The sequence below is a fragment of the Columba livia genome, chromosome 2 (assembly GCF_036013475.1).
Source record: "Columba livia isolate bColLiv1 breed racing homer chromosome 2, bColLiv1.pat.W.v2, whole genome shotgun sequence".
Classification (NCBI taxonomy): Eukaryota; Metazoa; Chordata; class Aves; order Columbiformes; family Columbidae; genus Columba; species Columba livia.
This window is the reverse complement of record NC_088603.1, coordinates 33,859,701-33,883,114: the sequence shown is the minus strand read 5'-3', so window position 1 is coordinate 33,883,114 and position 23,414 is coordinate 33,859,701. Positions and strand designations below refer to the sequence as shown.

Here is a 23,414-nt window from a genome sequence, read left to right as displayed (position 1 = left end):
ACATGAAACAAGGAATAACTAGCGTAGACTTCAGCATTTACCTCTGGGACACCTACAGTCAGATGAGATGAATCTCAGCTCATAAAAGAAATATTCTTTTCAGTGCCAGCTGAGGTTATTACACAACATCCTGCTCCAAGGAACTAGTAATGTCTGGAAAAAATATTTAGGAACCAGATCACAAAAGCTGGCTACAACTATTTGCATTGTTAATTTTGCCATTTTCTGATTGTTACTTTTGACCAACATCTCTGTTTTGATGTTTATTTTAAGAATGTTCAGTGTAATCAGTAGCTGCTAAATTTTTTTTATCCTTGAGATCACAAGCACCAAGAACTTAACATAATCTTTTATCGATATGTAATACCTTGCTGCATGCATTTATTACCATTACATAGTAATAAAACCTGAGAAGCAGATCTGTGTACAGAAAGCATTTTAAACATTTGTACTATATTAGTTCTAACACCAAATAGTCAGGAATCACTGGGTACTTTGACGCAGACTACCTGCCCACCAGAGATGGTCAGGAATGGGATCATGTGGAAAGCAGCCATACCAGTCAGTGTTTGTTTTCTCTGTGTCAGCTTTTGTGGCCACCAGAAGAAGAGGTGGGGGATGAGACCAGATACTGTTTAAAAAAATCAAAACCCAAACAGGGGCAACAAAACTGTTAAAAAAGGAAACCCTGACCAATGTCTGAACTAAACTTTAATTGTATTTATGGTGCTGCAGATTTAGGAAGCGTGCTCATGACCAGGACAAAGTCAGTGAGATGAATGCCCCACCAAACCCCACACAGCTGTACATACAGACAGATTTTCAAACTGGGAGAAGGGGCTTCAGTAAACTAACGCCTGTATCTGTGTTCTGGGCCTTCTCCTGCTTCAAAATCCCACAGCCTAAAACTATTTTTAATCTGTGACATTATCAAAACAAGTACTGTAATTCTGTCTTTGTTTTAAAGAAAAGGAATCAGCACATCTACACTATCAAAAAGCAGAATTGCCAGTAGTCCTAATTGGCACAACTTCTGACATCAATAAGGCAATACAAAAAAGAGAGCAAGTAAACATGTATTTTTTCTTAAGAAAGGAGAGCATACTAGAGATGGGAAGTTTTAAATGAAGGGAAAACTTTTCTGATCAAGAAGAGCTTCTACTCTAGCAGCTCAGATTTTTGGTGTGCTTTTTGCAATGTAGCCCATTAGTGATTTGACATGTCAGTTTCAAGAGAAAAGCAGGATCTTTATGGGACAGCATGACGTGAGTATGACATGGTTGCTGGGTGCTAGGAGCATTCATCAAGACATTAGTATCTTTTATTAACTTGCAGAAAAGAGCGAAGTTCACACCATGTGAGTGAATTAGAGACTGCCATGGCGTGCCAAGGTAGAAGGACCCATCTCAGAGACCCAACCTACACTCCATGTCCTCAAGGAATGTCTTCCCCAAAATGTGAACAGGAGGAGGAATCCACAGAGGCAAGGGACAGAGACATATTTTTGGGGCAACTGTGGCTTCCAAACCAGTGTTTTATTGAGGATGGTAAGTGTCTTCTTCTAGAATTTTTCTGAATGCTTGATTGAGCACATTATTTTAGATTTACATCTGTTCTACATTTTTACGAATTAAAAAACCCCAAACACTTCACAATGGAGGAGATTATTTTCAAGTTACGTGCTTAATATTAATGATAAGCATTAATAAATTCAGTCAACTCCTGTACAGCAGACATAATGCTCTTGGCATCCCTGCAAGAAACAAAGCAGAACAATTATGAGTCATCAAATGTATTTGTCAGAGGATTTTGTATTGCAAAAAAAAAAAAAGCCTGTTCATGTTAGCATAGTGCTGAAAGACAAGGCGTGAATTATAGCTTGGAAAGTGATGGGATAGATATAAAATCCAAGGGTCCAGAGGCCAACCAACTATATAGGCTCAGCTGGAGACAGAAAATACATGTTATGTATTTTTTCAATGGATTCTTCCGTTTATCCTGTTAAGAAGTAGTGACTCCCCAAATCAAATGTGAGTTAGGCTAGAATTTTAATGGTACTGGAAATGTTGCCACTGCAATTGGTATGTGAAACTCTCCTAACTGATTGTTATGCTGTTTGTTCTACTGTGAATGCAGAGAACCAGCAACACAGAAACAGGCACAGTGATAAGCATGCAAGTCCATGTGAAGTGTATTGCTCCTGATGCAACGGCACATGTATCCTCCATGGGTGCTGCTATCAAGAAGACTCCTGGTCCTGTTCTGACAGAATTTGCAGCAGCTTTCTCACGAACATTAAATCTCTTTTGTATTGTTGTCTCTGCTCAAAGAGTACTCTGGGAAGTGCCTCCAGGAGTACACGGAGATAAGCATCTGACTGTTGGCATTCTAATGTTAATGACCAGCACTAACTTAGAAAAACGACATAACTATCTTTTTATATTGTAGCAGAAGTGCTTTAATTACTCTTTGCACATTTTTGAGGAAAATAAACATGGCTGCCATTGGACATTTTCACTTTTTTTACAATGAAGTTATGAGATAGGCGAACAGCGTAGTTGTCCACTCACCTTCAGGGTGTCATTATAACATAGTTAATGAAGACTTTGAAAACTGATGGTTGAGGTTAAACTTCACATTGAATAGAACTTGTACTCTTATAATTTAACTCAGTTTTTAGGCTTGCAGAATATCAGGAGGATTTAATTAACGTTGTATTGGAAGTTTCGGTAGGTGCATGTTTATGTTCTGTACCATAGGAAAAAATATTTTTTGTAAGAAACCAGGTCTGACTCCACAAGAATACTTTTTTATAGATCCATTGTAAGATTAAAAGCAATAACTCCAAGAAGAAAAAGTGAGAACCTACTGATTGCATGCTCAGGAAGGCTGAGATTCAGCTTTCTGTAGAGGCTTGCACTAGGTCCAGGGTATAAGCCCTTGACATAAAGCTTTGATAGCTTTAGGACCTTCTGCAATGAAACGGAATTTTAAGAAAATGCATAAAACCTTCAGTTTGATGCAGGGATATTTTCCTGTTGCAATACTTTGCACAACTTCTCTTTCTTTTTTCTTTTTTCTTTTTTTTTTCTTTTTTTTTTTTTTTTCCACCAAAGGAAGGTCAAATAAATATGCTAATTGAGCTTAGTTTTCTATCCAAAACGAACACTAGGATTTTTTTGTGCACTGGAGTTTATCATGACTACAAATCATGGAAGAAAAATCAAAGTGGGAAGAATTATGGTGATTTCAGATACTTCTGTCCCAGAAATTGTCCTTGATTGGGTCAGCTGTAAAACTGGAATATTTTTCAGACACTCTCAAGATATCCAAAATCTCCTTGCAATGGAATTTCTTATTTCAAGCATGTTTTTTCTCCATGAGAAACTGTTAAGACTCCTCTGTGGGTCTCTGTGACATCTTGTGGGAGTTCCAAGTAAAATTTTAATTTTCGGAGGGCTTCATGCGCTGATTTCTGTCTTTGTAGTAATATTATTTCATTATTATAATAGGGTAGTTTTATTGTAATGGGTGATTTCTTCCTTATCTTTTCTGCCATGAAAAAATAGTGTGAACAAAGAAAGAACATGAAGGGCTTAGTTAAACTCTAGCATGTTATAAGCTCAATACAATGCTGTTCTCAAAGCTGTAATGCTTATTTGACATGCACGACAGTACAATATAACTGAAGATAAATAAATATCTACAAAAGTTTTTTGTGATGTTTCCAGACTAAATTACTTTACGTTAAACTGAATAGAAGTTTACATCTCTGCAATCTAGTTTGGCAATCCAACTGTTCAGTTTCTCAAAGCGAAATCATCACAAGAATTGTTCAAATCAACTCCTCAGCAACATAGATGCACTCTAAACAGCATAACCTGGTTTTCAGCATAGGTCACAATTGTGACCATCTATCAACTTTGGGGGAGCTTGTCCTGATCTAAGCTGGCACACTGTTAGAGGGCTTCTCATCCCAGATATTAACCCACTGGTGGTAGGTTTGATATCGCCTAACATTGGTTATCAAAACATTGTGTTACTGCTCTAAACTTTTTATTTAGGCTCCTTCTACAGGCAGTGGAGAGAGACAAGCACCTCCAGAGGGTACTTCATCTTAGATAGTCTTAAATATATGCTACAGCATAGGATAAATCTATTCTCTCAGTGCCTGTCTTTCTCTTCAGAGAGAGCCTAAGAAGACAAGCAAACTGGATGCTTAACTTCAGGCTGGCTAAATACCCCAAATACATGAAATTACTTCCATGTGATGCCTCTGTTAGACAAGCTGGCAAACATTTTGACAGCACTTGGAAATCCTACCTGCCAGCCCTCTAGCCAGCCTACAAGCTAGAGGTTAATGCTGCTGCAACAGGGATGTTAAAAGGCAACATATGCCTCCGACAGCCACCCCAGTTCAGTATGGTATGTTCACTTAAACACATAAAACAAGTGAGTTTGTGTTAATGTGTGAGGCTGTGAACTGAGATAGTGAGGGTCAGGTCGACTGTTTGCTGTTCCTGCCACTCAAAGTTTACCTCTGGAAGAAGTACAGGGCAGAGGACAGCCAACACAGATCATATCCCAAACTCCTGCAGCCAAATTAGCAAAAGATGCTGCCACGCCTGCCCGAGGAAAGATTTAAATTACAATGGCAATTCTTAAAGGAGTGAAGTTTAGGCCTAATTCTCACTCGTTTCCCAAGCTTCTCTTTTGTGCACTGAAAAACAACACCTAAATAAAATTTTGAATACATCATGACATCCTCTACTCTTGCACCATTGTAACTGTGAAAACTATAGCAATACAGAAAAGGTGCTGATGGTAAGGATATTTAAAACCATTCCCTATATTACAGCATAACTGACAAAGGGGTTTTGATCTGGAAGGGAAGGTGCAAATTCTGTTTTTAAAGAACTGCTGAAGAAAAACCAGAGCAAGGGACCAGGAAGAGCACCATGGGTTAGCAAGCCCAGCTCCCTCAGGGCAGGCAGCTACGTGGACATCAGGAATCAGGGCTATCGTTTCAGCTCTGATGTTCTGGCATGCAGTCAAAGCCATGCCACAGGCTGAAACAGCCAGGATAATCCTGCCTAAGATTTATGTTGCCCGTGGAGACTGGCTATGGGAAAAGGCAATTAGCACGAAAACAACATAGTGAGTAGTGGAACTGTACTGTTCCCTACTATAGATATGCCATTTGCACATATTAAACCAAAGATGCACAAAGGTGTGCTATTAGCCAGGCATTCACAAATGCATGATACATACATTAAAAAAAATTATCCATAGTTAGTTCCACTGTTCACTAGTAAGATTGCCTGCAGACTGGAATACAAAAAGGTTCTTTGTGTTGTATAAAAGGGATTCCTATGACATTTCTTAGTTTGACCCTCATTCTCCAGCAGTTTCATTTTAAGATGGCTGAGAATACACAAATACATAAAAAAAAGTAATTCTAGGCTTATAGTTAAATAATTTAAAATATCTAATAACACATTGGCTTATAACATGATTTGTCTTGTTATACAACTGTATTGGTTTTCCTTTCCCTGGTTAGATATACCAGCGTGTTTAGTCACCAATTTATGAGGGAAATACATATTTCTGCTAGTTCTTTAAATAACATTAGCATGATGAAAAGTTATTTAATAAGAAAATATTTATATAGATGAGGTGCTTTACAAAAACTTGTTAAAGAGGCAGTAATCTGAAGATCTCTGGGTTAGTTACTTCAAATATTAAAATATTTTGCAGTTGTCTACGCCTTGCCCGATCATTTACACCTATGTAAATGTGCAATGATTTGAACAGGCTGCTGTGATATAAACGGGATAATGTTAGCCACTAGTAACTGTTCATTAAAATGTACAGTTGTTATTATTTTTTTCTGGTCCAGTGAATCTGATTTGTCATTTCTAAGCATCTTGTCATACCCTCCAACCGTGCAAGCTCTGTCAGAGTGCCACCAAACTTGAATTCTCTCACCAGGATGGGGGTTGGGTACAACTGGAGATGGCTGGTGAGTGTCTGAATGGACTGAAAGGAATGAACTGGTAGCTGCTACATCCAACTGAGGGAAGCTGGAGTCCTTTCACAAGAGGACTAGCTGAAAAGCTCACAAAACAGATCCTAACTTGTTGTGATTTTCAGCCCTGTGTATGGAAATAAACTGACTCGAATTTCAGCTTCCGCTTTGTAAACCTGTAGGAATGCTGGAGCTCCTCCATAGCTTTTCATTTAAGTGGCTGACTGCCTGGATGAGTGGTGTGGTGGTCACATCAGCCAAAATTCATGAGTGTTATGTTAACATTGTACTTTCATGTGTGGATTAAAATACCTTCACAGGATGGGAACACATGTCATGATAGCTGATTCTGATTTTGCTTCTGTTTAAAATAGTGTAAATTCACAGATGTAGAGGTTTAAAGTAGTGTCTGACAAGAATCTGCCTTTGATTTTACAAGCACCCAATAGAATTTAGATAAAGCCCCAAGCTTTTTGTTTATGATATTCTCAAAGGTAAAGCAAACTCTAGTATGACTCTAAATATAAACAGGCAGTAAATTTAAATCTCTATAAGTAGTAAGGTATTTCAATAGCATTTTTAATGATAAAAACATAATTGTTTATCAGACTAGTTAAGGTACTTTGCAGTACTTAAGGTTTCAGAATTTTTGGCTCAGATAACCAAATATGGACAAATAAGAGATTTGAGAACTGACACCGGTAGGCAGAATGCTAAACTTTCCAGTGCAAACACTTTACCTCAGTACAATAGAAAGGGAAGAGAGGTCAATAATACCTAACTATTTTTTCAAAGAAATAATATATACAAATATACTGCACAATGCTACAGTAGTAGCAGATGTGTTCTTATCAGGGTTTGACAGCATTTTCACATAAATTATTGTGTAAGCACAGTTAATCATTATGTACAGGTGGTTTGCCACCTGTTTAATTCAGTTTCAAGCTGATTTACACAGCTTTTAAGGCAAACAACCCCCCCTTCCAAAATTACAGTTTTGCTTGTGTATCAACTAATGTGGACAGTTTTATTTCCCTTCACTTCCCACCACCCCGCTAAGATACACAGAGAAAGCAGCAGCTTCTGGCCCCCTTTACAGCCCTGTTTTAGCTGGTAGGTTGTAGGAAGTGCAGTTATCCGGGTAGTAACAGATGGTGTCAGCCTCTCCAAAATGAATTTTTACCTGCTGTATGAACACTGGTGATTTCATCACTTATGTTTCACCACTGTGTCTCTATGTTTCTGGTTGTACATTAGAACCAGTGCAAAAGATCAACCCCCTTTTACAAGCTGAAATTCCTCTTCTGCAGGTGTTATATAGACCAATTAGTTATGACAAATAAATTCTGGTTATTGCTTGGATAGTCCTGATATGAAGCACATATAAGTCATAAGATGTTGAGAAATGCCAACAGATTTACAGTAAAGTAAAAATGAAGCAAAGCTGTCATTGCACCTGCATATGGGAATCCCAGCATCAACATGAGTTCAGCGCATACAGCTACATTTATGCTAATACGACAAGGAAAATTAATTCTCATCCTGCTTTTGGACAGATTAGATCTGGATTTCAGTCTAAATGTTACATACCTGCCTGAATCAGGCTGGTATCGTACCCTAGGATAGGTTGTAGCTACCACTGACTTTTTTTTCCCCCGAACTTGGATTAAAGATCTAAAATAAGCAGACTGTGTTCCTACAAGTTAATCTAAAACCTATCAAAATGCACAGAAAACTCTTAACAGTATAAAGTATCTTCTGGCTTCATTACTACACATCCCCTACTTGCTTTTAGGGATATCAGCAGTTTTTTTTTATTTCCGCCAGCACTCCACTAAGCACAGAGGAGCACTGGTCTGGGAGGGACACTTCAGGGCTGTGCAAGAGATCCACATTTCACAATATCCTCCAATTTCTATGTTATCTCAGTAGTGCATCTTTTACCTACTTCCATCATGTCTATTTGTTAACACCTCCCAAACTCTTGGATCTGCGTTTCCAGCTCAAGATAGGTCCATCTTGCAAATCTTTGTAACTGCTCCTCACAGCTCACTTGCTGGTGAGTACTCCAAGGGGACACAATATTCTCCTTCTCTCTAGCTCTGAAATCTTACTCTGATGCTTTTCTCTCCAAAATATGTCCAAGATGATTAAAAGTTATCAAGTTATATCCTGATTCCATTCTGTGCTCTCTGCTTACCAGCAGAAAGGGAGACAGCTTTGTCTCTGCCTACATGGGAATAGTGATTTTGTTGGGGTTAAAGTAACACCCTAGCATGGACATACAACACACTTTTGCACACATCACTGCCACTGTGTTAGAATAACATTATCTGGGCTGCTGAGATCAGGTTTAGTCTAGCTGGAAATGCCAAGCTTTCACAAAAAAGTCTAATCCTGCACCCTTCTGTGTCCAGCCAGTGCAAAAATGACATCCTGAAGTTGAATTTCTCTATCCAGCCATTTAATAACTGAGAGCATCACAGTGTACAGACAGAAGGTCATGTTTAGGTGTGTGCATAAATCTGATGCTTCAGGAGGTGTTTTGTTTTCTTTATGTGTGCATATATGTGTGCATATGTGTGCATGTTCTGCAACAAGTGTCTCAGCAGGACGTAAACTCTGCAGCACTGCAGGAGGCTCCTGCTACCCCTGATAAGAAGATAAGCACAAGATAGGAGGGGCCAAGAAATGCCTGTACATCCTAAGGAAAAGCTTAGCTATGCGTGTCCCTGAGCTCAGGCAAGAAATGTGGTGTTTGGTAGATGCAGCGTCCCAAGACAGCATTCTTAACTCTGCTTATCTTTATAGCTCTCAGGTCCTATGTGCTCATGCTAAAGTAGCTACTAGTCATAATGACTTTGTCAGTTGAAGAGATTCAGTCTTTAGAAGTTTGTGATCACTTTTTTTTTTTTTTTAAATAAATATTTTTGGGCATACTGCCAAAGATTTCCTGAGGAATGCAAATGCCAGTGGGGAAGCAGTGATTTTCAGCACTTTGTCTTAGCAAATGCTTAGTTAAATTTCATTAAATTAAAACCACAAAACCAACAACACATGGAGAATCAAGGCACATTTTCTCTTGTTCTTTATCAAATTTCAAAAACCTGCTGAGATAGGCAATGTGAAAGTGCAACATCTTAAAGGTTGCGAAAACTTTTTCTGATACAGGAGGTTGTATTTCTAGTAGTTTTCTAACAACGTACAACAAAAGTCATGTCCTTCCTTTAGAGCTGAATATTGCACTGCTGATGTAGACTAGGAGAGAGAAAAAGACACCCAGTTGTTGATTTATCCCACCTACAAAAAAAAAAAAAAAAAAAAAGCATTTTCTATTCTATAGGACTGACCTCCACGTGGAAGGTGACAGAGTGGGTCTTTGGGGAATAGTACTTCACAAGACAAAGCTGTGGCCATTTGCAACATAATGCTACTCAGACATGAGCTTTACCTCTCTGTTCATCATACAACATATCTGTATGTCCAGGAGCTGTCAGAGAAGGATTTGGCAGATGGGTATGATGGGGTGTTGTACAGAATTAGACAAATTACAGAAGTTTTATTATTACTCTTTTAGGTTATGGAGTAGGAATAGGGACAATGTGATCCAGTGTCTGGAAAGAAGATGGGCTGATCTGAAAATCTTTTGCTGGTGAGAAGAGGGGAATGGGTGATGGTGACAAGTGCATTTGTCTTCAGTTTGCTTGTCTAATTTACTGGAGGGTACCTAAGGGTTAAGTCTGTCTGATAGGTCCAGAGTTCATCCAGAATATTTTCACCTGGGTGCACCTAAAAGCAGACACTGGGCTTCACCTGTATTTTTGTGGTTATTACTCAGGAAAATGGCACTAGCATCTATTCATTTGCATGGGATTGAACACAGGTGGATTGTGCATTTTGTTTTCTAAGTAAACAGTCTGAAATGGATTTTCCTAGTTAGGATTGTATGTGAGCACTGCAGGTTAGTGTATAGGTAACATAGGTGGCCTATTTTATTACAAGCTGTTAGCCCCATTGAGAGGGTGCAAGATTCGTCTGATTGTACCCGACTATCATCTTAATGTGTCATTTACCTTACGGCTTCTCCATCACTACTCCCTGTCCAAATATTAGCAGGTGTGTTTGCACAATTATAAATAAAGGACCAGAGAAAACATTCATGGCAGTGGTCACTTAATGAGGGGACTTATTTAATTGAAATCATGAATCTGACTAAGTTCCTACTCTGATGTGATCTGACAAAAATGATCATAGGATAAAATTGCTGCTTGCTGATCCCCACCTATCTTACATCTCAACTTGCTGCAAGATTGAGGCAAACTGCACCAATTTACTGCTCCCAACTGCCTGATAATGGACACTTTGCTGTGCACTCTCCCTTCATTACAGCACAGGTCAGGGCTGTTAACAGGGGCTCTTGCCACTTTTGACAGATAGTCACTACCAAGATGAATGGCACTAGCCACATGACCACTTAGTACTATGCGTTTCCTTTCTAGCACCTTTGAAGCACTTATATTTTTTAAAAACTCACTTCATCCTTTAACTCTTTATTAACTAGGAGAATCAATAGAAATCTGCTGAAACTGACCTCATGCAATTCTTCTAAACTTAATTGGGTGCATCACTATGAATACATCTTGGCATTTGTTGCATGCCAGTAATGAGAGATTAATTTAAGCATTTATTTTAAATTCCTTAAGGACTTTCAGACAATTTACTCAGATTTTCTGTATGTACCTTTGTGGTATGTTGTGGAATGATTAAAGGCATAAAGGTTGTAAGGACCAAATCAAAACACTAATTATCAAATTTTATGCTTTTCTAAAGAAAATCTTTGGGCTTGAATTTATGGCTTATTGTTATATAAAATATTTATATTTTTCAAATTTACTATGTCTTCTTTTGGCACTGTCAAATTTCTCTTTAGTAAATTTTTGTTTTACTGGCAGACTTGGGAAAGAATACCTTAAGCATGCAGATGCCAAGCACTTAATAATGAAGTTGCTTGGGTACATTCAGTTAGCTAAGACAAATTGTTTTTGAGACAGTGCCAGACATAGTTTGAACATGTTTTTTTCTTAGCTCACTGCATTACGTGACAGATCAGTAAATAGCCTTTAGTTTCAAAACAGCAGAGTGATTAGGCAGAGAAACTTTCTTAAAAACATGTTTATATTCCTTTATTTTTTTTTTTCCAATGGTACTTTTTATTGGAGTGTTCCAGAATTCCTGTGTCTGGAAACAGAAAATTAGTTCTTTGTATCAGCTAGGATGCTATGCTTTCAGCATGCAGCAGACCAATGCTAGAACCTTACTGAAATGTGATCAACCAAAACAGTATCTTGGTGCTGGAGGTCCTACATCATCTGAAAGTCTTTCCACCTGGGCTCACTTAGCAAAGAGACTTTCTTAAACCAAAAGCATCAGTTGGATGCTAAGCATATTTTGGGTAATGGGGCTGCAAGGAACATCAAGCTAATTTTTAAGAGCCAGGTATGAACATTTTGCTGAAAGTGATATTTCACAGATAACTACCATGGAAATTCTCTGGCCAGCTTTGAGTTACTGCACCCAGGTGCACTGTTTTAAACAGCAGCATGCAAGAAACTACACTGAATCTGCACACAATGTTGATGAGTCTTTGACTGTAGTTCACTCATTTTTCCTGTGCTCTTTGGCAGACGGCTGGAAAACAGACATGTCTGCTAGAGAAGACCGATGCATCCACTAACCTGATGAAGATACACTTTCCTTTTGTGGCATCTATTTACCCCTTCTTTGTTCAGCCTATGTGTGTATCTCTTTCCTATTTTCAGCTTTGTGCTGTGCTCCTCCTGGGGTTGACACCCCAGAAGACCATACTGTGCAGACTAGGAGGGTCCTGTTTTGTTTCTTCTCATCCATCATCTCCAAAACAAAGGGAACCAGCAGAAGACCAGGAACTTAGGGTTTTCTTTTTCACATTAGTTCAATATATAAGCGTAAGGTTTTGTAGCAGTACATGTCTCCAAAGGGGTAACTATTGTGTAAATGTTTCTCTTTCCTACTTAGGCATTAGGCATTGCTGCTGGGATGAGAGAAGCGGCTATAGAGGAGAGAACTCAAAAGAGATGGTATCTTACCTTGCTAGGGAACTTCTAGGAAGCCCTTTCAGCCCTGGATGTGAATATTGTCCTCTCCTGTCTGGATCTGGATTCCAGGGTGCTGCCTAGACCCTGCTTCTTCCATCTTTCTGTTTGGGGTACCAAAACTACTGTCTGAGCTGCTTATCAAAGGTGAGCTGAGGTTTTTCACTGCTCTTGGTAGAGCATGTGGAGTACCAATATCTTCCATTCCTTTGGCGTAGTTGGATGCTGGATTTTCACAACCTGCCCTGACAGCTGCTTCATGTCTTGTGCTGGCCTGTGCACCTCAAATCCCAACTGCTGCTAGAGGTAAGAGGGATGGGAGCACATATGCTATAGGTCAGGCCATATTTTCTGATTGTAATTACACTACCAAGACTTTTTCTTCAGACTATAAACAAGAAACATCACCCATAAAGTTATGCTTCCTTTGCATTTTGTTGTAAAAAGGACTTTGAGTCTTTCTGCATTTTTTTTAGATTTTTTTTTTTTTTCATATTAACACACAGAAGCATGATGCTCCATGATTCTATAGGTTACCAGTGTCACCAAACAGTAGGCAGGGACCGTTGCTCTAAAGACAGACCTGTATCCATGGCAACGTGTATTTCAACATGTATATTTTTGAACATATACAAGGGCAATCCCTTTATATAATGTTATGCTTTAACATGATCATGTGATTTGTGACACGCAAGCTGAGGGCCACGATCTCGCCACTGGTGCCCCATGCTACATTGGTAGCAGGTGACCGCTCACAACCGCCATTTTGCTCAGCAAGGTGAATGCCGTGCGACATGGGGAGACTTCATTTCTGTTCTTCTGTGTTTTGTTGCTTTCCTCAATCTGAAATAAATGTCACTCAGATGGAAAGCATATGCTTGCTCTCTGTGCATGGAAAAAACAAAACCAACACAACACCAAACAAACAAAAAAAAATCAAAACAAACAAAACAAAACCCCGAAACAAAGAAACAAAACTGAAAAACAACAACAAAAACCCCCATAACAATTATCATGGATTCGACTGATGGCAAGAGTGACCTGGGGGTCAGGCTTTTCCCCAATGTTAATGACCACCCAGGTTAAGGACCCCTGCTCAACATCAGGCCCTCATATCTTCCAGCTGGTCATTAACAGGCAGAAATGCCTACTCTCTGGGTCATTATTGTTTAATTAATGCAGACTATAAAATAATTTTCACATGGTTTCGCTCTATAAATAATCACTAGCAATTTAATAGTACCTCTAAATTGAAAGCACAGAAAAGTTATTTTGTATTATTTATTAATTTGCCTGCTTAATATGAATATATAATTACTGATACAGGACAATTTTAGGGAAAGATCTAATAGAAATAATTGCACTGAACTTGCAGGCTTTTAGGGTTACAAGAAACTGTCACTCGGTTTACACACAATTAGTGTTTTTCTCTCTGTGTAATTCTTGATCATTTCACTGTGCTTTGCTTTTGACAAACAGTCAAATTATGTGGTTACAACTGCTATTAGATTTACATTGCATTGTCTAATTCACTTTGCCTCATGAAATTAGATGAATTATTAAACACATAATCTGTTATTCCCTATTAAAATTAATTGATTTTCATGTCAGTTTAAAACTAATGAATTGCCTAGGGATATTCTCATAAACCTCATCACATAGTAGAAAGATTATTTTATTTCTCATCATTTCTGATAATGATCTTGAGAATATGATACCTCTATGCCTTCACACAGATGCAAAAATATAATTATTCCAACACAGGCTTTTCAACTGGTTTACAAAGAACTATTTCAGCTGTTCTAGGTCAGAATAAATATATGCAAAAGTTCTAAGTGGCCTGAAAAACAGAACAACTACCTGTAAGCAAAGTTACTTTAGATTGGCATGAATGCAACAAAGACCACAGACTGGTCCAAGATTCCAAGATTACAAATTTTCTGAAGATACTTCTCTGACATAAAAAAAAAAAAAAAAAAAAGCAAAGTGACCACACAAATTGCCATCTGTCTTCTGGCTGGTAAAGTAAGTGGTGAGGTAATCTCCTCTCCAAATGAAAGCAATGCCTTGACAGATTAAAAAACAAACAGTGTCATGTTAAAGTGGAGAAAACTATGAGTAGTAGCTTCTGAGAGACACATCTAATATGTTATTCCTCAGAGTATTAATATTTCAGGGAGTTGTCCAGCTATGTATGAATTTTAATTTTACAATTAATTTTATTGATTAATTATTTTATTCAGATGTCCTTACTTCATCTCCCATTTCTCCCCACCTTCTTTCCCACCCTGGCTACTTTAATTTTGCTGAATTAATATGCATCATTTGGTATATTTGACTGTCAGTATTGTCTGCAAAACCCCATTCAGCTCTTTTGTCTGTGAGCAGCTCTATTGCTTCATGCAACACAATTCACCAACTTACTTTTAATATTCCTGATTGCAGTGCTCATCTAAACCCGTGGCACTGGCATCAAACAGTGGTCTCCAGCATGTAACATTGACACAATAGCTTCCCAGGGTTTTGAGAAAGCTGTTAATTTTACCTTTCAGCTGAGATAAAGCACCTGCAAAACTGAAACAGCCCAACAGTGTTCCATGACATTAAAGTTCTTAGGATTTCAGTTGAATAGACTTTCTCTTTAATTATTTATTTCTACGGCTCCTTCCCATTTTATGCGTATGATTGCTATTTACCAGGAAACAAGCATTATTTATACCTCACGTTTTAAAATCTTGAAAGGTTATGTGTTCCCTGACTTGTAATGCATTCTTTGACTTTTCTTTCTTTCAACTCTCAGAGACATAATTTCAAACAAGCCCAATTATGCTTCCTTTAAACGTCTCTATGTTTCACTTCAAAAAATGCAATGGCATGATGAAAATTAAAAATGTTTGAAGGAACAAAATAGTATTTTGCTATTGTTTTCATAGACTTACTATGCATAAGCCTACAAATATGTCTAAATAATATTTACAGTATAATTTTAAGCAGTTTGTAAAGCTTATTGAATTGTACTCTGTATTAGCGTTTGGAATTTCTATGAATTTTAATTGAAATAAGGAGGAGTCACAACCCTTTTAGAAATGTTTTCTGAATACATAAAATTGGTGCAATGGCAGCATGAAAACTTCTGTAGTTAATCTGTATACTGGTGTCCAAACTAAAGTTTTGTCTATAGGGTTCTTTCAGACTGCTGAAAAGGCACATTGGGTTAAGGGAGGTGGTTGTGCTTCCCAAAGCCAATTTGTCTGATCTGCTCTCTGGTTTGGTTTTCTTTACAACTATGACCATCCTAAGATCCAGATACTTTCTGCATATACTGCATCATTAAATGAGTGACATTGAGGGACTTCATGCAGTCCCTGTGAGTCCTTCACAAATGTCATTGTCACCCAGTCCTGCTAATGGGAAAGCCTAAATAAGACAATTCTTTTCTTGTTTAATTTTCACCATCACTCCTCATTTCAGTTGCGGTGGCAAGTCTCCACAGTCTCATCTTCCTCAAAATTCACACTGTAACTTGTCAACATTTCGTCTTGTAGTCTTGCAAAATTGCTCCATCTGTTGTACTCTGAGCTGCATTGTCCTGGATAAGCACAGCTTTGGGACTGACCTGGTAAAGATCTTAAACAATTGGACCAAGGACCTGGCATAACATGGTGTTTTGTCCAGAGAAGAAACAGCTCACCATATTTTCTACTTCCTGTTTTCCTCAGTATCAGCTACATCTTGCTCATATCTTTCCTACTTCTTCACATGAGTACTGGCTCCTTGTATGCCATGTGTCACATTACCAGGGTCCTGTAAGACATAACTGGTAGACTGCTTCCAGTGAGGTCTGATGTCTCTCTGTACAACAGTGTAAGGGCTCCTGTGTTTATGGGACCAGAGCAGGGATAAGGTTTACCACTATGGTAGAGGTTTCTGTGGATTTTTCAGAGTTTTTTTCACACATTACACCTTTTCTCTCCGGTTAGATGAGGTGAAACAGATAAGGTGTGTCAGCTACTCCAAAGGTCTTTAAGTCAGCAGCCAATAGTATTAATAGTTTGCAAGCAAAATCTGAGGTGAGGACGTAAGTCACCACAGAGAGGTGACTTATATCACTAAAGCTACTTCCACTCTGCACCCTTTCTGACAGTTGAGTGGCAGCTGCTGTCTAGTGATGATGAAGTTTGGTTGAACCCTGCCTAAGTGATTTGTGTCTCAAGGACAAGAAGATTTCCACAGGACGTGTGAACTTCTGGAGGCTGGAGTAGGCCACTGAATGTGCTTGGTCCCTGCTGACTCCATTTCCTTTGGATTCCATGTCTTTTTGTGTGCTGGGAATAGCTCAGGGAGCCACGGGAGATCTTTCCCCAGACTCAGCCCATGACAGGAAGCAGCCACTGGACTTGACCTGCGAGCCTGCCAGGCCAGGGCAGCATGGGGCTCTCCCCTGGATTGTAGGAGATGAAGAATGTCACCTAAAAGGCTGATGTCCCAGGGAATAAGAGATGTGAGGGAGAGGAGGAGCCCAAGAAATGGGATTTAACCTTTGTCTCTAGGAGGAATGAGGACTGGGCTGACTGTGCCAGTGGGGCCTTTCCGAGTCCAAATGTAGTGATAGCAATGCAATCACTATTCCCCTATAAAAATCTACCAGTCTCTGCAGTGGCATGAGGCATTTCCATAGCCACACAATAGGGAGGATATACCCACCTAATAAAGCCATTGAAAAATATTGCCCCAGGTCAACACAGTAAAATGTAGTTTATATGTTATCAAGGCCCAAATAACTTGCTTGGTACTACTGGTGGAAATTAAGATTCCACTTATTTAGTGGCATTCCAGCTGCAGCAAAGCACCAGGGAAATGCACCTCCCTGAAAGATACCATGGAAAATGCATTTATTACTGCACTCTTGTATTTATTAAGAACACTATGAAAACCTAACTTCAGAACAGCAATTTGTATCTTTTTCTTTAATAATGCATAGCTTTCTAATCTTCATGACCAAAAAGAAATGGATCATTTTAATTATTTATTCTTTATTCGGTAAGTATGTGTATAATAAATTCAACAAGGTATTTACTAGATGATTACTGTTATTATTTATTATTTGCATTGCCTTACCTCTTAGTACAAAGATTATTTTCTGAACAGTAAATGAAAAATGAATTCTCTTTTTAATTTTAATGGATCCATCTCTCTGGTTTGTACAATTTATTCTTTCATTGGACTGGAAAATAAAGAAAAGCCACATCTATATCTTGAATTCATCTATTCCAATATTCAGTATGAGTTTTGTGAAGATGGTGTAAGCAACAAAAGGTTGTCATCTATGTTTATGGATGGGGCTTTGAGCAACCTAGTCTAGCGAAAGCTGTCCCTGACCGTGGTAAGGGTGTTAGAACTAGGTAATCTTCAAGGTCCCTTCCAACTCAAACCATTCTATGATTCTATGAAAGGCAGAATACAGAATTAAATGAAAATTTTGAAAATCAGGATAGACTTATTCAAAGGTAGATTCCTGTGTGGGGCCATTTTTTCTTCAATGTTAGCTGTATCAAAAGTTTTAGGATCAGTTTGGGTCCAAAATGCTGTGCAAAAATAAATCGTTGTGATAGTTTTAGTCACTGCTGAGGTGATTCCTACAAGAATGACAACCTATGGTGTTAATGTGAGATTTTTCTCTCATATTCTTGTAGTGGAAATTTAATCTGTTCCTTTAGATACGAAGCAAATTCCTTGCTTTGTTAGCATGGAGCCAAATGTCAAGACTTCTCTGTGTGAACAGTGTAACCAGTTTATTGGGAAGACGTAACATGGTAGTAAATAAAGTTTTATGTCAGGCAACTTGGAATGAAAACTCTCCAAGTGCTAAACAATTAGGAGCAGGTTAAATGTTTGCTTTGTTGCAAATAGCAATATGTACAAGAAAACAAATATAAATCTTTAAAACCGTACAAATATAAAAATAAATATACTTCAGCATCATACCCAATTTAAAAAAAAAAATCTCCATACACACCCCAGATGCATAAGCTTGCAAAGAGAACAAAGACTGCTATAAATATTCCAAGAAGCCAATAAAAAAACTAGGAGTGGTTAGTTCTCCTGTGTAATGGGCTGCCATAAAAGCTTTTATTGTTAAGGGAGTTACTTTACTAAGAGCTGTATGAAGAAAACTGAATGAATGTGAAAAATTGCATGCAATAACCTGAACTGAAAGATGATTATCAACCTCTGAGTTCTATGCTTTTGAGTGGGTGCTGCTGTTAGAAGATTGCCGTTGTGGTTAAAGAAAAGCTTGTTTTGTACTACTACCCCTCCTCCAGGTGTACAGAGAGTCAGTGTGTTCTTCTCCGGTGCCTTTGTCTGTCCATATTAAATGTCATTTTTTAAAATTGAAGGGCCTGATCCTGCAGTTCTGCTTCCAGGAGGCACTTCTCCTATGTGCTGGAACATTTCCATTTAAGTAATTTTTAGGATTTAAGGGTCTGATCGCCTGATCCTGGAAGGAGACGCAATCACGATTCACTATGACTGAACCAAGGAGCATGTTAGCTTGTAGGCCAGAGTTTGTAAGCTGAGCTCGACCTAAAACCACGGAACTCATTCCTTTGCGTGACTCAGATGACCACTGAGTCCATCACTTCCCAGGAATAAAAACGTATTTTCTTTTTGTGACTTTTAACAAAGTATTCACAAGTACAGCAAATGCATACATTGACAAAAAATAAAAACCCCAAAAGTTGTTTGTCTTACAACTGCAAAGGAAGGAAGTAAAAGACGTGGTTATTTCTATACTTGACTATATGGGAGTTGCTCTGAGTGCTGTGCTAATTAGGACCTTATCAGTGGCTAAATGAATAGGCAGGTATCATACACATTCCATGTCACTTCAAAGGGAGCTTCAAACTCTGAACATTTACAACATCAGGCTTTTAGATATTGCCACTTTACAAAATATCTTTCTGCCTTTGATTCTCTGGCTACATTTTTTCCTTAACAAACATGACAAGGCCAGAGGATGGCTGCAAATCAGAAATGTAGGTACCAGTAGGTACATCTGCCTAGAGTTTCCCACGGAAAATGCTAAAGCACCATGTTTGATGCCTCTGTTTTAGAGTTTCGTATGCCTTCACATTTCTTTGTTGTTCTTGCTGACATTCTCAGGGATCAAGTCAAGGAGTAAAGCACTAACATAGTTTTCTTACTCTCTTTCTGGTTTGTTTCCAAGGGATTAAGGTATTTTGAAAGAAAAATTGGAAGGCAGATAGCATTCGATCTTCCGCAAAATTGTTGCAACAAAAGTTGAAGCACAGGAGTTGAACATGCTTTCAAAAATGAGACCCAGATTGTCCTAGATTTGCTGAAATTTGCCTCTTTTTTTTTTTTTTTTTACAAATTTCCGAGTATTTGTACACTGTTAATATAATTGTAAGTAATGCTGACATTTATAACTTTATCCTAATAAAAATATGCATTCAGAAGCTCTGAAGCACTAACTCATTTTTGACATTACCAATCACAAATAAATTTCAGATAACTCTCCACACCAGACACTACTCTTAATACAAGTTTTGCCCTGCCATTAGGCTGTTCTTCTCAAATGTTAACAAACCAATGTTACTGCCACCCTACCCTGAACACAAGAGAGGAAGTGCTGTGTCACAGCAGGAGCCTATTTCAGTGATATGAGGTTCTTCTGAAGAGTGTCTAGCTAGAAATCATCTCCCCCCAAGACAGAAACATCTCTTGGACTACATAAATGCCCCTCGGGGAGAGAGAAGGCTGGTTTCAGACCACTTGATTCCCTAGATGTAGTTTCTGCTAAGCAGCCATAAATTGTGTAAACCTCAGACTGCCTGAAAAAAAAACCAAAAGCAAAACAAACAAAAAATCTCACACAAAACATACTTCTCTTTACTTGTAACTGCTTTTTGGAGGAGGTTCAGTGGCTGTAATCAAGTTCCCCAAGCCATTTTAACACCTTCAAATAAGAGCAGCAGAACTAGTTCATTATTTTCAGGTAGCATGTGCGATTTGTATTATAACCGGGAAATTAAAGGTACTGTCTGCTCTGCTTTTTCCCTATAAATCTCACTGGATTGGGAGAATAGGCTGCACCTGTCATGTTGAAATGTGGCCTTTTTTGCTTTTTAGCATCAGGAAGTTGCCTGTGTCCACATCTCCAAGAGGAGAAGGAGGTGCCTAAGAAGGACCGCCTGGTCAGCTATGTTAGATCTGGCCAAATTTGCCACTTTTACCTGCTCTGTCGCTGGTGGAGGCCACATTTGACAGGGAAGTCAGTCCCATTTGCCTCCTTCAGCATACAAACAGTTGGTATAACCATTAGGCTGGGAACTGAATACTAGGTGGGACCTGTGCTGATACGTTACATGTTTGCAGCAAAACATGTAGTTGTTGGTGACATGGCTGGAGACTAAAATCTCTCCCAGGCATGTGGGCTGGAGGGCATGGTTTGGCATGGCGCTTCATCCCATCTAAGCTCTGGACATCCAGCCCGAGCTGCTTTCTACTGCTTGCACAAAACACCTGCTACAAAGCCCAGCTAAACATATAACTTGTTTGTGGCATTTCCAGGTGAAATTAAATTCTGTTTCTCTCATTGTCATTCATATAGCTGAGCTCGTATGTTGCTGCAGACCACCTGCAAGGACCTGGGAGTGTTCCAGATGGAGAAATACTTCTGAACATGTTACTGAGCCGGAAGTAGAAGAGCACTATTCTGAGCTGGCAGTTAGAGGAGCAGTCGTGTAGCGGCACTTGCTTGTTCAGGGGAAAGCTCAGCTCTTGAAACATGCTTGTAGTGCACCTCGAAATTTAAAAGGTATGTTTAGTCCCAATTCTGCTAAAAGTAGTTGTGCAAATGGACCAGCCCATAGCGACACCAATACTACACATGTGCTTGGAAAGTCTCAGCATCTCCACACATGCCAGAACTACTTAATTTTGCTCCACACAATTATAAGGCATGATCTCATTCTCATTCTCCCACTCCTGAACATTGACTTACTGCTTTTCAGTGAGTTGCTTAAGCTGCTTGTAAGGCAACAATTTTAACCACAGAGGTGCTCCCTTGTCATTTCCCCAGGAAATGAAGGGTATTCTTGAAATCCATCATAACAAAAAAATTGACATAAGAAGCATTTAGAGAACAGTGATGGCTAAACAAAAGAAATTACCTAAAATGCCAGTGCTGCAGTATCACTCAGGCAACGTTTCCATTGCAATTGATTAGAGTTTTATTTGAGAAATTACTTAATTTTGGATCTTGAGAGACATAATTGAGGAAAAATGCATTATCATGTTGGGCTACATACAGTCACTTGTTGAGCAACAGTAGAATATTTTGTTCATAATAAGAGCTTATTGAGTTTGGTTGACTTAAGTTTTCAGCTTCTAATTATGGTCTTTAGAAGACAATGGAGATGGCTTAAAATAATAAGAATGCTGCTAAAATTGCTATGGCTGCTGCAGTATTGCAAAGACAAATTTTGTCTCCCTGTGTATAGTATACGTCTAGCCTGTCACCAAACACAGAGCATTTTACAGGTAAAATGTAAAGGGATGCTTTTAGTAACTATCAAATGAGCATTTTTTGTTGTATTTGAAAGTATCTACTTAACTACTTTATTAAATTATAAATTAAAGTATGCTACATCAAAAATGCTTGCAATTTCCTTCTGTTATTGCATGAGTCATTATAATGCAAAGTTACAGGTTTCTGGAACATAATGAAATTCAAACTTGCATTCTTAGTGTAGTTACCACGGACAATTCAGCTGAAAACGAGAATTATAGTGAGAGCATTTCCTGGTCTTTGACCCCTCTTATAGGCCTTTAAAAAGCAGGGTTTTTGTAGAGCATTAACCTCATTCTCAGGCAATTCATTTCTCTGAGTAATATGAGAGGTGTTAAAACACTTCAATAAATGGAGAAGTATTTAAACTTCTTTTATTCTAAGTTTCAAAAGACTGGACATTTAACTTCAAGGATTTCTGGCTGTGTAATGCAAGACTTTTACAATAGAACTAACTGTAATAAAATACAGTCTCTGGCATATACATACATTTATCAAGATAATGCCCCATGACAGGTAGACAGTAAGAGACAGACATATTTGACAAGTTATAGTTACATGTATTTTATATTTGTGTATTTGTCTCTATTTTACTGTTAACTGCACACAATAAGAAAGTGGGGGGAGTGGGGGGAAGAAAAAAAAAAGCTGTTGATACTGGACAACTAAAGGGAATTTCACTGGTCCTTATGTCATTCTGTACTTCTTTCTAAAAAGTTGTTATATGTGTCTTATAATCCTACAGCAGCACCGACTGGTCCTGAGTTAAACTGAAATGCATACATGAAATATGTTAAAAGTCCTATTTTAATTTACTTTACTTTCAGAAGCTGCATACTTGCATTAAATTTTGTCTATGGATTCTTGCAAAAGTGATTCCTCCTGAATTCAGTAGGAGTTTGTTTATGTATATATCAAATGTCAGTCTTATCCTCTCTGGCATAAAGAATAAATGTATCTGAATAACAAAACCTAAATGTTAAATATTAAATAATAAAGACTAAATGCTAATAATGAGCCAGTTCAGTTCCAAAATTCTAGGGGCATTATGACAGAGGTAAGAATGAATCAGTGCAAATACTCTGTTATTAACTAGATGGACTTAATTGCTTATTGCAGAGTTAAATCCTATCCAGGTTTAGTTCCTATAAACTATACTAGCATTTTGTAAATTTTGAATTTTGCTTTCTTATTTTTAAGCCTTGACAAATAAACACCAACTCAGCACTTAGGTGGCAGGTCACAGTCTTTCCTTTCCAAAGAATATTAGAAATCACAATGAACTTTCTACACAAAATACTTGAGAAAAATGAAGAAAAGATCTGACATACAGAAATAGCATTACTTCATTATCCTGAAAAAGAGCTATAAATAACGGTGTAAAAATTTAGTGCTGAGTGAGGAAAGACTTAACAAGACTGTTTTCAAGTAGGTTGCAAAAATGTGAGAAATGTCACTTAACTGTGGTGACATTAAGCACCTAATATGTTGACTGCAGTCTGGAGTGTTGCTGGGTTTTGAGGCAAAACAATGGCAGAACGTTGTTATGGGGCTGGTCCTGTCAGGTACTGTTGTGTGTACATAAAGGTATGTGTCTGATGGGAATTAATGGGATTTCTCAAAAGGAAACCAGTCTGGCTCTGATTGTATGTTTGAGATT

The 23,414-nt window shown here is 38.3% G+C and overlaps 1 long non-coding RNA gene across 3 annotated transcripts in view; it reads left to right on the top strand.

The window, feature by feature from the left end:
* The window catches only part of LOC110365061 (uncharacterized), a 96,583-nt gene that overhangs the window by 58,923 nt on the left and 14,246 nt on the right, over positions 1–23,414 (top strand). For 2 of the 3 annotated variants that reach the window (XR_010470074.1, XR_010470075.1), the window contains exons 2-3: positions 1,336–1,547; positions 20,795–21,001. This is a non-coding gene — a long non-coding RNA (uncharacterized LOC110365061). The remainder of the gene's footprint in view (positions 1–1,335; positions 1,548–20,794; positions 21,002–23,414) is intronic. The other variant, XR_010470076.1, reaches the window with a different exon arrangement.